Source organism: Dromiciops gliroides, chromosome 4 (assembly GCF_019393635.1).
Source record: "Dromiciops gliroides isolate mDroGli1 chromosome 4, mDroGli1.pri, whole genome shotgun sequence".
Lineage (NCBI taxonomy): Eukaryota > Metazoa > Chordata > Mammalia > Microbiotheria > Microbiotheriidae > Dromiciops > Dromiciops gliroides.
The window spans coordinates 364,797,721-364,816,414 of NC_057864.1; the positions used below are offsets into that span (position 1 = coordinate 364,797,721).

Sequence of the window (18,694 nt, forward strand, 5' to 3'; positions counted from 1 at the left end):
AGATCACCTGAGGGAAAAAGAAAACATTCTCTCTAGCAGGCACAAGAAAATCAATATCATAGGAAGCATAACACTAAGAGGAATAAAGTACAATACCAGGCATTATACATCCAAATAAGTTTTGTCATTTCAAAGAAGTCATCTTGAGAAGCTGTACACTTACTCCATTAATACTTCTGTAGCATAAACTCTGGGGTTACTCTCCCAAAACCCTATTCATACTGGCAAGCTGGATCCCCAGAGATCAGCTACAATTTTCCCCCTTAAGAATAAAGCCAGGCCTCAACTGGTGTGAATAATGAATCCCCTAAAGTAGATATATTATTCAAATTTGCACTGCATATTTCCATTTCACTGAAACCAATGACCATATTTTACATAATGATAATTTAAAATAATGAAAATTTGAATGTATGCTACCATTTTATGGGATTTGTTTTTTGCACTAATCAGAACTTAGCTATAACCTTAAGGAGTTGGGTGAAGGGAACAAAAGGAGTCCTGATATAATTGCTCACACCACTAGTGTGCTTCCCCATTGATTATCAATTGATATCAATTAGCCAGATAGATAGAATTAGCTGCTATAGATATTTACTAAGATGGCATAGTAGCAATAGTTGGTACCAAATACCACCTCCCAAATTAGGGGCATACTCTCCCATAAGTACTTATAGAGTCCATAGGTAATTGGGATCAAGCTTAAAGAATTTATGTGACAAAAGTGTAATGAATGGTTCCTGCTTATTGGAAGTCCCTTTCTCCCTTTGTGGAAATCTCATGAAGTTCTTATTATATATGGTGGAGCTTTCTTCTGGGCTCCTTATAGAGTCTTTAAGTAGTCTTTCCTATTTATATCAAATTTGTCTTGGGCCCCTCATAGATAGATGGGAGTCATCTGCATACATGTGATTATTGAACCTATAGGAGCTGTTGAAATCATCAAGTGAGATAAGATAGAAAGAAAAGAAAAGAGACCCTGGGACAGAGTCCTGAGGGACATGGTTAGTGAGCATTACCAGGAGAAAATATAGAAAAGGAGACTGAGGAATAGACAAACAATAAAAGGACATCCAGATAAGAGTGGTTTCTTTCTTATACACACACACACACACACACACACACACACACTCTCACACTCTCTCTCTCTCTCTCTCTCTCTCTCTATATATATATATATATATATATGTACATATACATATTTATATGTGCGTATATATACATGTGTATATACACACAAACACACATACACACATACTAAAAGACTAGAGAGGAGAAAGTATCAAGGAAGAGATTGTGATCTATGGTGTCAAAGGCCTCAGAGAGATCAGGAAGGATGAAAATTGATAAAACACCATTAGATTTGATAATTAAGAAATCATTAGTGCCTACTATGTCCCAGAAAAAAAGAAAGACAGTCCCTGCCCTCAAGGAGCTTGCAATCTAAGAGAAAGGAAGCTAATGGGATTGGGAAAGACACTAAGGAATACCTAGTATGGTTACAGCTTGTTCAGCAGCATTGAAACCAAGTAGAACTGCAGATGAAAAGTGGAGTGATAAGGTTAGAGAGATAGGTTGGGGACAGATTACAAAGAGCTTCAATTGACAAATAAGTAATATTTGGCATAGAAGCAATTAGGAGCCAGGGAAAGCTAGGTAGTGCAGTGGATAAAGCACCAGCCCTGGATTCAGGAGGACCTGAGTTCAGATCCAGCCTCAGACACTTAACACTTACTGGCTATGTGGCCCTGGGCAAGTCACTTAACCCTCATTACCTTGTTAAAAAAAGAAGTAGAAGTAATTAGGAGGCACTAGAGCTTATTGACTAGGCACTGACATGGTCAGATCTCCCTTAAGAAAAATGACTTTGCCTGCCCTGTGGAGGATGGACTGAAGAAATCTACAATTAAAAAGATAAATGGATATATCACTAATCAATATTAGCAGATGGAAACTGGAATGATGATGTCAGAAGCCACATTACCGAGAGTTTTAAAAAAATGATATGAGATACAATGAAGTGCCTATTGTAGGTGGGCAGTCAGGTGGCACAGTGAATAGTGTACTGCACCTGGAATCAGGAAAGCTCATCTTCCTAAGTTCAAATCTGGCCTCAGACACTTACTAGCTGTGTGACCCCAGGCAAGTCACTTAACCCTACTTGCCTCAGTTTCCTCATCTGTAAAATGAGCTGGAGAAGGAAATGGCAAACTACTCCAGTTTCTTTGCCAAGAAAACCCCAAATTGGATCATGAAAAGTCACACACACAACTGAAACAACTGACAACCAACAAAAACAACTACAAACCTATTATAGAAAAGTTTCTCAAGTTGGACAAAATGTAAAGGGAAGACTGCGATATTATCATAGTAGCCAGTAGGGATAAATGGATCAAGTGAGAGGTTTTTAAGGATGAGAGAGACATAGGGGTGTTTGTAAGTAGCAGGAAATCAGTAGGTAAGAGGATTTTGAAGATTAGAAAGACTGTCACAACATAGCAGGTTTAAGCTTCTGAAGAAAATAGGAGGAGAGGTGATCTATGGTGCATATAGGTTGGTCTTGGCAAAAAGAAGTGCCACCTCTTCATTTGAAACAAGGATGAAGAGGAAAATCGTAGGGGAAGATGCTGTGGTGATGTGAGATGAGGAGCAGGGAAAAGGAGAAAATGAGCCTCAATTTTTTTCCCATCGAGTATGAAAGAGGGAGGCTGATGATGAAACAAGGTCCTCAATTTAGGTTCCATCAGGAATTTGAGGAGAGATGTGAACATGTTTAAATTAACCCCTGTGTTGTGTAGTAGAGTGATTTCTCTGCAAAAACGTCCCACCATCCAAGGATTCTTTCAGGATGAATCTGTTTCTTTTTTCTATAGTTAATTCTGTAGTCATCATCTTAACAGATCATCATTTGCCTGAATGAGCCAAAAATCTCTGACTTTTTTACATTTCCATTGATCTTCAGGTCATTGGAGGACTGCAAAGTGCCTCTTATAAACACCTTTCTAACCTGTTTTAAGCCGGCTATCTCAATCTAAATTTCATGCCCAGCACAATACTTCATCACCCCAAGTTTCTTTTTACATATCAGTTCTTATTAAGCTATTTAAATTCTAAAATGAGATGTTAATTCTTGCCTCTAAATGGATTCTTTTTTTTTTTGAGGGGATGGGAATGAGGATTAAGTGACTTGCCCAGGGTCACACAGCTAGTATGAGTCAAGTGTCTGAGCCCAGATTTGAACTCAGGTCCTTCTGAACCCAGGACCAGTGTTTTATCCACTGCACCACCTAGCTGCCCCCTCAATGGATTCTGGGTTTTGTGTGGACATGAAACGTGTGATCACAGCAACTGTTAGCACAGAATTGACTGGTCATCCTGGAAAGTACTATTACTTCAAATTGAGACATATTGCAGCACTTCTCTGTAATAAACATTCATTCTCTGCCAGTCTAACCCACATAAGAAAAAGAGACTCTAAATACTTTGTTCCAGGTACGCGTATATACAGCATCAGAAAAGATCAGAAAGTTTCCTGTATTGTGCAAATGGAACAAAGCACAATTATTTCTTGAGTACTGACTGTGAATTCAGCATGTCTTAGGAAAGCATTGGCAGGGGATTGGGGATGGGGAGATATAATCCATCCCCTGAAGGAACTTAAAATCTAGTTAGGAGCTTACAATTCAATTAAAAATCTCAAATGTTCTCTCAAAATCCTGTGTGGATGTTCTAAGTGTATTAATCTGCAGCTGTGTCAATAAGTTCACTAACAGAACTATTACAAAAGTGTTGTGATCACATTCTGCAATCTACATTGTACGTCCTAGTTCTTCAACAAAGCACTTTAGGTAGAGTGACTGAAATGTCTTGCATATTGCCTCTGCTGCTTTGAAACAGATGATATTAAATTGAATGAATGAATGAATGAATGAATGAATGAATGAATGAATGAATGAATGAATGAAAAAAGTTCATTAAATACTTACTGTGCTGAGTTGGGGGAAGGGGGAAGGGGAAACCTAGAGGAGAAGTTGATTTAATCAACAGCTGAAATTGATTTTGCTACTGAGCACAAAGGGTTATTCAGTCTCTGTTTCTATCTCTCTGAGTGTCTCAGTGTCTCTCTGTCTGTATCTCCATCTCTGTGCATGTGTCTATCTCTGGCCTTCTGACTCTGTATTTCTGTGTGTGTGTGTGTGTGTGTGTGTGTGTGTGTGTGTGTCTGTCTGTCTGTCTGTCTCTGTCTCTCTGTCTGTGTGTGTGTGTATCTCTGTCTCTGTCTCTCTGTATGTCTCTGTCCATTTGTGCTGTTTCTCTCTATGTGTCTGTCTGTCTCTATTTCTCTTTGTCTCTGCCTCTGTATAGTTGTCTTTGTGTGTCTGACTCTGTCTCTCTGTCTCTCTGTCCATCTGTGCACTTTCTCTCTCTCTTTGTCTCTGTGTCTGTCTCTATCTCTCTTTGTCTCTCTGTCTCTGTCTCTGTCCCTCTCTCACTAAATTTATAGTTTTTGCCTAGCCAAAAGAAATATGGAAAACTGCAGAGAGAAAACTTGGAAGTATCTTTCCTACCTAATATGGTGCCTTGTATATAGTAGCCTCTAGAGTAACATTTGTTGAAATGAGTAAAGAGATAAATAATATCAACATGACTAAAACTTGGTTCTTGCTATGTTTTTTTTCTTTCCAAGAGCATTATAAGGAGAGAAAATTATAATATCTCCATTTTGCAGATGAAGAGAATTTAAATACCTGAATAAAGTTAATGGAGATACCAAAGGAAGCAATTCCTTTTCTAATGGACTATGGAGTAGATAGAGTATTTCCTCAGAGTTTAGTGGATTTATAAGAATAGCCATTGGAATATATGTGTGTATATACAAGAAAAATACAACTTTCACTTTTTATTTTACTTTTAATATCATTATATAGCTCTACATATTGAAAAATTATACTTGATAAGGACAAAATAGAGCTATTACCTATGTTAAACTGAAATCCCATAATGTAGGTATTGGTATTGTGATTAGAGCCACACATAAACACAGATGTATGGGGAATTAGGGATATCATGTTCAAAAGCTGAACAATGAAAAAAGATCTCTAATCCTTTGAGTCTGGCCCAGACAAAGAAGATCATGTATTACGTGAATCAGAAGGAAGAGATGTACAGTAGTCAAGAAACAATGTAGGCAATTATAGTGTGATAGAAGAAGGCATAGATTAGACAGCCAATAAAGCATCCAATTACCTTATAGAGAGGGGGAAAGCTTAGATCATTTGAGAGAGAAAAAAAGAAATGTTAGGAAAAAACACAGGAGAGGCAAATGAGTAAGAAGAATGACTTCAAAGCATAATTGAGATAGTACATCCAAAGGAGCATCCTTTTATTTATTCATGTGATTGCCGATTTATGTATACAGGTATATAACCAGAAATGAAACTGAAGGGAAATGTGAGTGAAAGGAATGATAATTAATTAAATAATTAGAGAAAGGAGCAAAAGGGCATGGAGGTTGTCTGCAGTGTAAGTCACAGAATCCCAGATCCTGAGGGTATGGAGGGACCTCAGAGACATCCAATACAACTTGTATGCCAGCCTGAATTCCTTGTGTAGCCCACCTAACAAGTCAGTGGTCATCTAGTAACATCCTGAAGCCCTCTCTAGTGAGAAGAAACCTACTCCTTCCTGTCCACTCATTTTAGATAGCTCTAATTGCTAAGAAGGTTTATTCCTGGGGCAGCTAGGTGGCGCAGTGGATAGAGCACCAGCCCTGGAATCAGGAGTACCTGAGTTCAAATGCGGCCTCAGACACTTAACACTTACTAGCTGTGTGACCTTGGGCAAGTCACTTAACCCCAATTGCCTCACTAAAAAAAAAAAAAAAAAAAAAGAAGGAACAGGTTTATTCCTTTTTATTTTTGTTTCTTTATATCAAGACTAAATCTGCCTTGTTAGTTCCCACCCATTGCTGCTATTTCTTCCTTCTGCATCCAAGAAAAACAAGTCCAATCCTTCCATGTTACAACCCTTCAAAACATTTGTAGATAGCTATAATATCCATCACCCAGTCCCCTAGCCTTTTTTTCCCCTCTAGATTAAGCATCCTCATTTCCTTCAATTGATCCTAAAATGGCATAATTCAGAAACCCTTATCATCATTGTCACTATCATCTGAATAGGACAATTTGAAGGAATGGAAAAAGAGAATAGACCTTCCCAGTATAAATTAGTGAGAGAGAAAGATAAGAAATAAGTATCTTCATAAACCCTACACAGGTAAAATAACAGGTCCAGACAGCTTTCTGTTACTTCACAAAAAGATTTATGTAGAAGATGACTTTATATATTAACTAATTGACTATAGATGGTAAAAATTAACATTGTTTTGTTGTTGTTGTTGTTGTTCAGTACTGTCAAATTCTTTGTGATCCCATTTGGGGTTTTCTTGGTAAAGATACTGGAGTGGTTTTGCCATTTCCTCCATCTTATTTTATAGATGAAGATCTGAGGCAAAGAGGGTTAGGTGACTTGCCCAGGGTCACGCAGCTAGGAAGAGTCTGGGGTCAAATTTGAATTTAGCAAGATGAGTCTTCCTGATTCTAAGCCTAGTGCTTTATCTACCATACCACCCAGCTGCCCTCCAAAATTACCATCTAGGGATACGCATTAAGATGGAAGTGATAGGGAGGCAAATTTTGACTCAATGAAAGGAAAAACTTTCTATCAAAAAGAGCCATTGAAAACTGGAATGAATTTCAGCAGGTTGTGAGTTCCTTTACTGATGGTCTCCCAGTGGAAGATGAATAAGCACTTGTTGGAGACACTGGAGTTGGGTTTCAAGCTTCAAGTCAGAATGAGAGTAGGCTACTGAGAACTGTGCCAACTCAGATGCTATCACTCCATGACAACTCAGAGGAAGCTATTGCCTAATATAGATGAAAGAAACAGGAAGGGAAAAAATGCCTTGACTGGTATCTGGGTGGCATAGTTAGGCGAGCTAATCAAGGATGGACAAAGTTGGACATTCTTAAAGAGAAAGAATAGGAACCTGAGAAAGCTAGTAATGGAGAGAAAAAAATATAAGGAATTGGAGGTGATATTGGTTCTCCATGTCTAGGAGAAGATAGTTGGATTAATAACAAATAATTAGATTGTGATTTCCTTGAGGTCAGGGGCCATTTTTGCTTTTCACATTGTCCTCCAGCAGATAGCACAGTGCCTAGCATATATTTAGTAAGTGCTTAATACTTCTTGATTTAACTTGATTTAATAGGTCATATTTATATAGCACTCTAAGATTTGCAAAATACTTCACATATTCTCTCTCATTTAATCCTCACAAGAGCCCTGTGAATTTGGTGCTATTATTATTCCCATTTTATATAGAGAGAACGATGTTAAATGATTTGTGGGGATCACACAGCCAGTAAGTCTATAAAGCAATATTTGAACTCTGTTCTTGCTGACAACAAGTCCAGTGCTGCAGTTACTCTGCTGCCTAGCCATTGTAATGCAGAAGTGGTTGGATAGAGAATTGTTTTTTTAATGCTGGGTAAAGGGAAGAGTATGTGAACTAGACTTGAGGGTCAGTGTGAAATCCCACCCAGTCTTTAATTGTTCAGTTATTTTCATAAGTTGTGCCTGATTCTTTGTGACCCCATTTGGAGTTTTCTTGACAAAGATACTGAAGTGGTTTGCCATTTCCTTCACTAGCTCATTTTACAGATGAAGAAACTGAGGCAAACAGGGTTGAGTGACTTGACTGGGGTCATGCAGCTAGAAAGAGTCTGATTTCAGGCCCAGCTCTCTGTGCACTGTGGTGCCACCTAGCTGCCCTCCAGTCTTTCATAACCAACTCTGTTTCCCACCTCCTATTTGAAACCACCTCCAACTATTCTAGACCACATTGTCTTCTCTCTTCTTCTCAACAATTATTATCAAGTTCCACACAGTATAGCACAAAAGTGTTTTCTTTTATGTATGTTTATTTTTACTATCTAGTCATTAATCATTAAGATTTTTAAAACAGCTACTATGTGCCAGGTGCTGTGATAGGGTTAGAAATATAAAAATTGTGATCTTGAGGACAGAGACCCGGACTTCCTCCCTTGATTTCCCAGGAAGCTTAGCACAATGTTGAGACTACAGTTATTAATCATTTATTATTCATTAATTAGGCAAATGACAATGAGAATTTTTACATAATTATAATCCTTTTCTTAAATGATTTTTTTGGTCTTTTAAAGAAAACCATGATGATAAACTATGATGAGTTTTTTATTGTCTCTCTTTTCTTCTTTGCTTTTTGAGTTTTTACATTAAGATGAAAAAGCATTTCTAAAACACCCACTCTTGGTCAAAATGCTATATAGTACAGTTTAAAATTGGGTATAATTACAGTAATGATATTTTCCAAAGCAAACACTGAAGTATGACCTGATAGAACATTCCATTTGAAAAGGCTCATTAAAAGTACACTTTAGTTTCTTGAAATTGAGACCGTAGCAGAAAATCTGGGATGTGAGGTAACTGTAGGTATAATAGGCACTATTTTTTTTTAGTGAGGCAATTGGGGTTAAGTGACTTGCCCAGGGTCACACAGCTAGTAAGTGTTAAGTGTCTGAGGCCAGATTTGAACTCAGGTACTCCTGACTCCAGGGCCGGTGCTCTATCCACTGTGCCACCTAGCTGCTCTATAATAGGCACTATTAAAAATATATTTGTTTAGATTGAATTCATACAATAGACTCTTCTGCCAATCTCCTTTACTGTTTACTTTTTAAAATTGGGTAAGCTGCATGGCAGAGGGAACATATTGAAGGTTTTTTAACTTATTTAGTCTATAAAGGACTTTGTAAATATTATCTGAGTACTTATTGCAATCAAATGAGCAAACATGAGTGTCAGCCAAGGCCTAATTCCTGTATCTCATACCGGTTCTGTCTTTCTCTCTTTGCATTACACCCACGCCTTGCCTTTTAGTCCCTGAAGTAAACTGCTTAGTAGTCCTGCAAACAACAATTATTGTTACCTAATAATAACTCCAATCATTAAAATTAAAATTCTGTACTAGTGAAGCGTTCATTCTCTAGGTTCTGAAACTAAAGGGAAAAATAATCTGAAATCATAATTGATTTGACAAGTGCATCTGCCTCTGAAACCTGTGAACCATCCTTCTCTGCCATCTGCAATTCAGCAGCTTATCTGAGCACTGAGGAATGCATACAATACCAAATATCAAAAGCCAGGCCTCAATTGCTGAGGAGAATACTAAGGTTTTGAGTCCCCATGAAGTAGTTGCATATCAAACCTTTTTTTTTTTTTTTTTTGGCAATTGATGCTTGCCTAGGTATGCCCTGTGAATATAATCGGAAAGTTGTCTCTGACTCCTTCCTTCATCTAATATATATCTACTGTCACGAAAACCTGCCCATTCTCTCCCAAGAATATCTCTCCCACATATCACCTCCCTTAGCATTCCCACTGCCATCACCCAGGTCCAGGCTTTCATTAATTTACTCCTTACATTAGCCCCCCAATCTCCTGCACTCCAAACTCTTCACTTCAATTTATTCCCCATACTGCTGCTCGATTAATTTCCTTAATGCATACCTCTGTTCCTCTCAATTAAGTTCAGCAAACATTTCTTAAACTTGTATTATGTGCCAAGTACTGTGCCAGGCAAGAGGTATTCAGACATAAAAACTGTATAATGCTGTTATAATCTATGGCTAAAAGAAAAAATCACAAAAACAAAACCTTTTGGGGTTCCTATTTACCTAACAAACAAGGCCCATGCTCTTTAGCATGGCTTTGAAGAGTCTCCCTCCCCATTCCCCTCAAACAACATGGCTTCAAGTGTATTCTCCAATCTAGAAAGAATGGAATTTTACCACTCAATTTGGAGTCCCTTTTCATCCCTAAGGTCCCAGAAAGAATAAGTCTAGAAGGAGGCTAATGGGAATTTATTGCCAACACCTACTACTTCAACTGGGGAGTCTGAAATTATGCGTGCTTCCCTTTTTCCAAACCTACAAAAGTCAGTAGGCTGGGGAATATGAGGGACAGGGAGGAGAAACCACTCATTTTTCCAAGCATTTAAATATAGATACTTAATACCACAATTTACTTCTTCCCAGTAATAGTCACTTTTCTATAAGCAAGCTCCACCCTCCACCCCAACTCCCTCTCAGTTTGGACAAGACCCAGTGACTTTAGTTATAGCCAGCATTTTTATAGTGTTTTAAAGTTTGTGAAGTACTTTATATACATTAGCTCGTTTTTCACAGCAACCCTATGAAGATAGAAATTACAGGTATTATCGTCTCTATTTTAAAGTTGAAAAAAACACCCTAAGTTTCAGAAATCAGGTAAGTTGTACAGCTAGTAAGCATCAGAGATAGGATTGGAAAATGAATCTTCTTGACATCCAGTTCATAACCCCATCCGCTGTACAACCCAAACTCTCTGACTTTCTAAAAATCAACCAAGAACCATGTTTAATTTTCAAAGTTTATTCCAAATCATCTTTGTCATGGGGGGGAATTGGTTGGGGGGGGTCCTTAGGTATTCCTCTTTAAAGAATTACACCCTCTCACATACAAATCAAATTAGAATAAAATAATCTTTTATTTGGGCACTAGTGAACGTTGACCAAGAGAGAAGTAAAAAACTTCTCTCTAGGGGAGATGGTTCTCTGTGATACCTATCTCCTCGAACAGAAGAAAGGCCATAGCTTTTATAGATGGTATATGGGGTGATCACCTAAGCTCTTATTGGGGGTGGGTTGGAAGAAATTGGGTGAGGGGTGGTTATTCTGACTTCTGGAGCTATCTCTGTCCCCTTGGTGCCACTCAGGCAGAAGCCACACCTAATAGGTTTATCTTCCTTACTTCTCAAGGTGTGTCTGTCCTTTATTTTAGCAGGCCAGTTTAAAATTTAATAGTCCTAACCCCACAACAATCTTCTTCCATTCCCCAAATACATATCATATTTTTGTCCATGCCATATCCTTTACCTATAATGCCCCTATATCTCGACCTGATAAAATGCTAACTACAATTAAAGACAAATAACCTCCTACTCATGTAGTATTCCATCAGGGCACATTTAACATCTATGATGATGATGTTAGTAAACCCCAACTGTCAAAAAGGCTAATCTCCCCCAGCTGGGAGAACAGAGTCTCTCTTGGTTTGTTTGTTGTTTTTTTTCCTTCAAGTCTTTGTCTCAAATTGAACACTCAGAAGCAAAAATCAAAACAAAACAAAACACCAACCCTTTGTTTTTCATAATTACTTTGTTTCCTTCGTACATCAAAAGTAATACATGAGTGAAGTGTGGAATTTCTTGCTTCTTCTCTTTAGTTTCCTTTCAATAATCCTTTTAAAAAATTTTGTTCTGAACTTAAGAAATAAAATAAGCATTTCTATACATCTTAAAATAGAAAAAAGGTGATTGTCTATGAAACTGCAAGTTCATTATGTACAAGTTGATATTCCATATATATGTATATATGTATGTCTATACATATAATATATATGTTATCCCTATCTTTCTTTTTTCTTCCCCCCTCCTCCTCCCCCAGATTGCTACCATTAGAGACAACTGTGTATATGTGTGTAATATGTATGTAGGTAGGTAGGTAGGTATGTAAGTATATATGAAATTATACTACAAATACTTCTGTTTATCAGTTCTTTCTCTGGATGCAGATAGTGTCTTCCTTCACATATGCTTTGTAGTTAATTTGAATATTTATAATAGTCAAAATGACTTATTCGCTCAAAGCTATTCTTAACAATAGTGCTATTACTATATAGGCTGTTTTCTTGGTTCTGCTCATTTCATCTTTACAAACCTTCCTCTCCCTTCCATTCTGGAGGCCACCACACAGTGGCAAAAGATTGTAATATTCCAACCACTTTCAAGCTTAATTTCTTAGAGTGTCATTCCTTTATTCTAAGCATCTATTTTTATTTGTACACAACCCATATGAACACTTTTTTTTTTTGGTGAGGCAATTGGAGTTAAGTGACTTGCCCAGGGTCACACAACTAGTAAGTGTTAAGTATCTGAGGGCAGATTTGAACTCAGGTACTCCTGACTCCAGGGCCAGTGCTCTATCCACTGCACCACCTAGCTGCCCCCATATGAACACTTTTTAAACAAACATGTGCTGCTTTTCCAATTCAATTCAATTGAACAAAGACTTAATGTGGAAATAGAGCAATCCTTGGCCTCACGGAGGATATTGTAAACAATTTGTAAATATAAGATAATTTTAGAAAGGTGGAAAGATTAGCAACTAGGGAGATCTGAAAAAGAGGAGTTCGTTAAGGAATCATCTTTTCCCTTTAAATTTTATATATATATATATATATATATATATATACATATACATATATATACACATATATATATATACACACACACACACACACATATACATAACCCAAAGGAAGACTTTTAAAATAGATACTTAGTACTCTTCCAATTCATCCCCAGAAATTAAAAAAACAACAACCACCTTCAGCTCAGGCATTTTCCTGGGGATACAATATGTAAATAGGTAAGTATAAGATAATTAGAGAAAGGAGGGATGATTTAACAATGAGAGGGGTCAGGAGAGGCTTTACAGGGTAGCACCTGAGTTGAGCCTTGAAACTAAAGACTCTATCATGCAAATATGAGACAAATGGGAAGGCTTGATCAATTATATAGAGATGGGAGATTAATGCTCGCTTTGAGAGAGAATCTACATAGACAACAAGAAGGGGAGTAGTGTTAAATAAGCCTAGAAAAAAGGAATGTTTTAAATGCTAAGCTTAGAAATCTTATTTTATTCTAGAGGAAATGTAAATCTACTAAAGGGTTGTATTTTGGGGTTGTTGTTGCTGTTGTTATGTAAACAGAAGAGTAACAGACTTGTGTTGTAGGATGATTATTTGGCAGCTCTGTGAAGGTCAGATTTTCAAGAGTGAAGACTGGAAGCAGGAAAACCAGTTAGAGGTATACTGCAGTAGTCTATGTTGGTTGTTTTGTTAATGGAGAGAAGGAAATGGATGGAAGAAATTTGGGGGTGTAATAATTGACAAACTTGGCACCTGGTTGGATATAAGGAGGGCAGGGAACAATGAAGAATCATAGATGACTGATTGGCTCTAAGGGGCAGGAGAAAGCTGGTGGTTAATCTGAGGAGACTGTAAAGAATCAATCAGATATGTAGGAGGATAACTAGGAGAGGGTAGTCTCACAGAAGCCAAGGGATGAGAAAGTATCCATGAAGAATACATGTGGTCAGAAATGACAAAAGCCAAAAAACGAAGTCAAAAGGATAAAGACAGAAAAAGACCATCATATTTACTAATTAAGAGATTATTAGTGGTCAATATTATCATTGAAATTGCATGCTTTAAAATATCAGAAGAAGAATACCATCTCATCGGACAAATGCATTTTGCTTTTTCACAACTCAGTCAAAAAGTTCTTTTGGTTTAGAGATTTTTCCCAAGTTTCAGCCTTGCTACTTCCTGCCAAAATTTAAGTCAATTTCCTCTGAACTGTCCTTGATAGAAACAGAGAAGCTAATCACTTGCATATATGTGTGTGTTATTCTATATACTTGAACAGTTTCCTTTATATAGGATTTAAATATGAAATAATCTAAATTGCATATTCTTTTGGCACACTAACTATAGTGGGAAAATGCCAGACTCGTTTTCTAGAATAAGTTATTTGCTGAACAGAGCATAAATGAAGAAGGTCAGAGACCATGTCAATGATTTTTAAATTGCTCTTCCTTCCTAAAAAACATCATCCAACATCTCCTTAGAACCCACACTTTCTGTGAATATTAATGACAATCCCTAATAATGAATACATTTTCTAGGAAAGACATTGCCAAGGGAACATTCAGAAAGAAGATTAAAACAATATAGTCAGAACCAGTATCCCCAAAATAATAATACTAGTGATCATCAAGGGATCATAGATTGAAAACAAGAAGAGAACTTAGAGATCATTTAACCCAACTATTTAATTTTATAAATGAAGAAACTGAAGCCCAAAGAATTAAAGCAGATCACCCAAGATCACATATACATATTATAGGCAAGATTAGAACCCAAGACCCCTGCCTACAAATACAACACTATTTCTAGCACATGAGAGTGATAAAGATGCTTTTTAATTAAAAATCTAAAATCATTTCCTCGACTCATAAATTGTTTAAGAGAACATTATTGGTTGAATCAATCAATCAAAAAGCAATTATTAAGTACGTACTCTGAACCTGGCCTTATGCTAAGAACTGGTGATGCAAGACAAAAGTAAAATAATCCCAGCCCTGAGGGAGCTTATATTTTAATGAGGAAGACAACATGTACACATGTAAGTATATTATACATATATATGTAATGATTATAATATAGAATAGTGATAACAGATTACTCATCCTTTCCCATGACAAAATGTACAGATTTCTATTAATTACTATGCCAAATGTACAAGAAAAAAATTCCTAAAGTTATTTCTGCACATCCTCATTACAACAGAGCTTTCTGATAAAACAGCTAAAAAATGTTGAAAAAGAATTCTATTCTAGCACCAGTAGCTTAATTTATATGATGCATAAGCTATAAACATTGCCCACAGACTTAGATACTCTATTTATGAATATGTATGAACTATAATTAACTAGGAGAAAAAAGTATACTCTTAGGTGCTTCTTCACTATCCCTGAGATTAGTGATGTCCTTCAGTGACACCAAGTCGTGTTAAAAAGGAAACTCAAAATTACAATAGATCGAAACAGCTCCATCCAACTAACATCAGTTACTTATAAGATACATGTCACCAACACTTTTGTAACCGTTGATCTTAAAATGCTCCTTTTGAAGCATTATGGCCTTATTAATTTGTTGGCTAGAAGAATTCAAAGGAATAATATAATTTTCAAGTCTTTTAAGATGAAAGGACCAACATAGAAAATGCTCCAGCCATCATTCCCCAAAGAATTGCTTCAACCTACTCAAAGAACTGGGATAGAAACATTTCCTATTTTAAGTGAAACTTGCTGATTTGATGAGTGGAGCTAGAATCAGGATCTATCATAACCTCAGTTCAGAGTGCTCAGTAAAATATAAACCCCTCATGGGCAGGTTTCATTTCGGGGTTTGCGTGCCTAGTATGTAACACAGTTCCTGGAACACAATAAATAGTTGTTGTATCCCTGCCTGCTTGCTTGTTTGATAATGTCCCATTTATCCAGAAGAGCAAGGGAATGAATGAAATCTTTGGTGTAAGTACATTTGCCATATAACTGAAGCTTATTGCTTCCAGCATCAAAACTTATCTCATTTCAGCAGTTTGTGATTGAACTCTTTCTCAAATGCATCACATGCTTCCCGGGCTTCTTAAACAGAGGCTTTTTTTTCCTTTTGTGGATGGCTGGAAATCTGTCATTTCATCAGACTAGGCAACACTTAATGAGGAAAATTCTTCCTTCCCATGCAGATTGCTTTGCAATTTATAGTCTTCAACAGTCATATGGAACATAATTTAACATTTTTGATGATTCAGGACATCATTATACAAATCAGTTCTCACACTTTGTGATAATATTCCACAAATCCAGCCCAAAGAACTCAACTTTAAGACCCAGACATTAAATGACTTCATGTCATTGCATTCTTTAATCCTTATGTATAGTCTTTTGAGGAGGGAGGAAATGGAGATAGTTGTCTCTTGATATCATCAGACTGTGAACTCTCCTTGCTGCTATTACTGAACAAGCATCTACTAGTTTGTCCATCTCCACGATCATTTTAATTGATTGCTACTAAGCTGGTATGGACAGGGAGAACATATCAGTAAGCTTGTGAGAATTGTGTCTTTACTAGTAGTAAATGGATTATGAGTAAAGGGCCTAGAGAAATTCACCTATGAATAGCCCATTTGAGATTATATCCTATGAGGATCATTCTAAGGAACTAAAGATAGCAGAGGGGAAGTACTTGGGAAAAAGATGACCCTATAAGTCAGTCTTTGAAGATTTGCCTTGTGGAAGAGGAATTTGGGTTTATGGCCTCCCAGCACTGATAGGAATAATGGGCAGATGAGAAACACTCTCTCTCCAGTGAGTCTCCATGGGAGGACCAAGGATTGTTAGAAACTCCATGTCAGACCTCCAGAATAAGTCATTTCACTTGGGGGGGGGGTTCAGTGATAGGATTCTTGCCTACCATATTTGAGGGCTTGTGATATCATATTAATTCCTCTTCAGCACTCTGTGTTTCAGCCAAACTGATGTACTTATGTTTTCCCATACAAATTTCCACTTCCATTTCTTTGCCCAGTCTATCCCTCATATCTAGGTTACTCACCCCTTTCACTTCTGCTTCACAGAATCCTTAGGTCCCTTCAAGGTTCTCGGCTTAATTGTCAGCTCCAAAAGGAATTTTCCTCATCCTCCAGGAAGGAAGGAAGGGAGGGAGGACAGTAGGGAGGGAGGAAGGAAGAAGAAGGAAGGAAGGAAAGAAGTAGGAATGAAGGAAGGAAGGGAGACACCTATCATGATTACCATCCTCACCACCGCCACCATCATTCTTTCTATATTGTTACTTGTTTATTCTCCAATTTATTGTTGTGTTGCTTAGTCGTTTTAGTCATGTCTGACTCTTTGTGACCCCATTTGGGGTTTCCTTGGCAAAGTTACTGGAGTGGTTTGACATTTCCTTCTCTAGCTCATTTTACACATGAGAAAACTGAGGCAAATAGGGTTAATCAACTTGCCCAGGGTCATACAGCTTGTAAGTATCTGAGGCCCAATTTATTCTCAGGTCTTTCTGACTCCAGGCTGTGTGCTCTATGCACTGTGCCACCTAGCTACTCTTTTTTCAATATGTACTCTGATTTCATAAAATCACGAGTCCAACAGTTCTGAAACTTGTGTAGGATTAATTGATTTAACTGTGTTTCTCCTCTCCATTTTAGTGTAGAATTTAATTACCAAAATGCTTAATTCTGCAACTTGTTCTGACTTAAGATGCAAAAGATGAGATTGATAGAACCTGATAGTGACTCTCCAGCAATCTTTTCAGTAGAGTGTCCCATCTGGGATAACCTGAGTTCAGTTCATTTACTGTTTTGTTTTGTTTTGGGTCCAGACCTATGATTTCATTAGTTCAAACTAACTTGTAAAAACTCCCTCAGCAGATGTAGATCTCCTATCATGTACAATCTTAGAGAATTTCCTGGGGCCCTAAGAGATTATATGATGAAGAAATTTGTTAATTCAACCAGGATTTGTCAGAGGTTCTCTAGCCTCCAAGACCAGATCTCTATCCACAACACTATATTGCTTCTCCTTTTGGATTCAGAACTTGAACAATATGGGTTTAGAATTCTGGAACATTTTTTACAAACTAGAAATGATTGTAATTTAAAATTTATACATAAGAGGCTATTTGCTTGTTTCTTGGTATGAAGGATTTGCAGAACAAGCTGTCCAGGAAAAATCAGCTTGAAAATTTGTGGTATACATGTTTCAAAGCTCTTCTTTTGTATTCTCCCCAATTATCTTTGTTTCATTTTTATCTAATTTTTATTTTAAAATAGAATCTGTGTAGCTAGACCTTTATGGTTTGATTCAAATTTGCCACCAAGAAACTTTTAGTTTTGTATTCATGGATTAACTTTTATTGTTGTTCCATTGTTTTCAGTTGTGTCTGACCCTTTGTAACCCCATTTGGGGTTTTCTTGGGAGAGATACTGGAGTGGTTTGTCATTTCCTTCTCCAGCTCATTTTACAGATGAGGAAACTGAGGCAGAGTTAGGTGACTTGCCTAGGGTCACATAGGTAGTAAGTGTCTGAGGTTAGATTTGAACTCAGGTTCTCCTGACTTCATACCCAGCACTCTATCCACTGCTCTTCCTAGCTGCTCCATGGATTCACAGCTTTGTGAAAAAAAAGAAAGAAAAGAAAAATAAAGAGCCTTTTCCCCCCCAATGACTGAAGACAACAAAACTGTCTATTCTAAGTGAGACTTGATATGACCAACAGAATATAGGAATAAACCTTCATATTGGAGATATTAATCTGGCCAGTACCAGAACAAATCAGAAGACCTGTGACTTAATACCTTAGCTTAGAGGCAGAGCTTGGTACACTCTGCCCTCAACCCATACTGTCACACTGGGGTCACATCAGTCCAGGCAGGCCTGACCATAGAACCAGCTCAAAATGTCTCCAGAGAGCCAATTGTTAGATTTTTCAGTATCAGCATTTATACCTCAGCAAATGCTACAAATAAGGACTCAATTGTTGTTGGGTTTTTGGGTTGATTGTCTAAACTTAAGAAAGTGATGGGAAAAATATTGTATGTGTCCTGTGCACATTTTTCCCTTGAATAACCAGGTGTTAAATATTTACTAGCATACCACTGCCTAGAACCCAGCTCCCTATGCCCCTCACAGGACCATGAAGACAAGTACCAAGACACCCATCATGATTACCATCCTCACCACCGCCACTATCATTATAGCAGACATTTATATAGCACTTTAAGATTGGCAAAGCACTTAAGATATGTTATTTCATTTGGTCCTCACAATGATCCCAGAACACATTATCCTCATTTTCCAGATAAGGAAACTGAGACTGAGAGAGGTTAAGTGACTTGCCTGAGGTCAC

At 37.3% G+C, this 18,694-nt stretch overlaps 1 protein-coding gene across 1 annotated transcript in view; it reads left to right on the top strand.

Moving 5' to 3' along the window:
- LAMA2 (laminin subunit alpha 2) overlaps positions 1–18,694 on the top strand; it is an 804,877-nt gene that overhangs the window by 673,502 nt on the left and 112,681 nt on the right.